This window comes from Bos javanicus, chromosome 14, assembly GCF_032452875.1.
Source record: "Bos javanicus breed banteng chromosome 14, ARS-OSU_banteng_1.0, whole genome shotgun sequence".
In the NCBI taxonomy this organism is placed as follows: domain Eukaryota; kingdom Metazoa; phylum Chordata; class Mammalia; order Artiodactyla; family Bovidae; genus Bos; species Bos javanicus.
Genome location: NC_083881.1, coordinates 24,854,353 through 24,855,837, shown reverse-complemented (window position 1 = coordinate 24,855,837; position 1,485 = coordinate 24,854,353). Strand labels below are relative to the sequence as shown.

Below are 1,485 nucleotides of genomic sequence, written 5' to 3'. Positions count from 1 at the left end.
CCTGCCATCCACAGGTGGCCAAAGTTCTGAAGAAAGGCACTTTAGTTTAACAGGCAGAGGGGCAGGATTCTGAGGCAAATCATTCTGTATGATTATAATAACAAAAGCAATGAAAAGCAAGTCAAAGAAACAGTTCCAACATGGAGTCAGAATTGACTTCCTCCCTGCAATAAGAGGTCTTCGATTTTAAACTTTTGCTGGTGATTCACAGCTAATCCTACAGGAGATCTGACTGGCTCAATTTGGCAACCCTGTCATTCTATCAACGCAACTTCTGAAAAATATCTGCCTTGCTCAAAGCCTAAGGGGCAGTGGGGGCCACATCATATCACTACTGGGCAGTTCTTACATTGATCCCAAGAACAAGGAATGATGATTTAATGAAAGTAATGAATATCATTATCAAAATTGCTTTGAAGGTCATAGCCTGAGAAGCTATGGGAAATACCCCCCAACAGCTGAAGGAAAGTCAGACACCTAGAAAGGAGAATTCGATATGTGGATCAACACTATTAGAGCCAGAAATAATATCACTGGGCTCATCGGCTTAAAATGTAGATCATACTTACCTGGCAGGGGAGATACCATGATCACGAAGGTGGTTTTCCCAGGGCGAGGCTTATCTATTGCACTCCGGATGCGCTGACCCCTGCGATTTCCCCAAATGTGGGAAACTCGACTGCATAATTTGTGGTAGTGGGGGACTGCGTTCGCGCTTTCTCCTGAAAAAAAAAAAAAGAGAAAAAAAAAAAAATGTAGATCATCTTTATTAGTTTAAACCAAAATAAAATAACGTCATCTACTGCTATATAAAAAGTCAATACAATATACAGAGTCCATAAAGTTATTCATTAAACAAACCTAAAGACAGGGTGGACACATTGCCTAATTAGTAACCAGTTTTTAAAACTCAAATGGTGATATTTAAGCAGCAGGGTAAACCACTCATGCATGACAGCCCTGCCCTTGCATATAATTATCTCACTGCTGCAGCTGAACCAGATAATGGCTGTCTTTCACTTTGTCTTGCTTAATGGCTAAATACAAGGATTTATCATGCCCCAAATACACCCAACAATTTCTAATCAATAAATGCTGAAAAGTAGACTAAGATAAGGAATAGTTAGAAACCACTTCACGAGCTAAGGTTTTTTGGTGATCTGCCAAGTCACAGTACTGCCTTCATTTGGGGAAAAAGGTAGAATACATGAAGTGTCACTGAGGAGAGCAGTGCGTGTGTTAGTTGCTGCTCAGCCGTGTCTGACTCTTTGTGACCCCGTAGACTGTAGCCCACCAGGCTCCTCCGTCCATAGAATTCTCCAGGCAAGAATACTGGAGCCGGTAGTCATTCGCTTCTCCAGGGGATCTTCCTGACCCAGGAATCAAACCCAGGTCTACCACATCGCAGGCAGATTATTTACCATCTGAATTCCACACAATCTGAGGCTATTTCCTTATGAGTTGTGTTGCTGAGTCATTATAGCA

The 1,485-nt window shown here is 41.8% G+C and overlaps 1 non-coding gene across 1 annotated transcript; it reads left to right on the top strand.

The window, feature by feature from the left end:
* Window positions 1-561: 561 nt before the first annotated feature.
* On the top strand, window positions 562-725 carry LOC133260831 (U1 spliceosomal RNA). The gene has a single exon (XR_009740977.1). It is a non-coding gene; the product is annotated as a U1 spliceosomal RNA (small nuclear RNA).
* The last annotated feature ends 760 nt before the right edge of the window (window positions 726-1,485 follow it).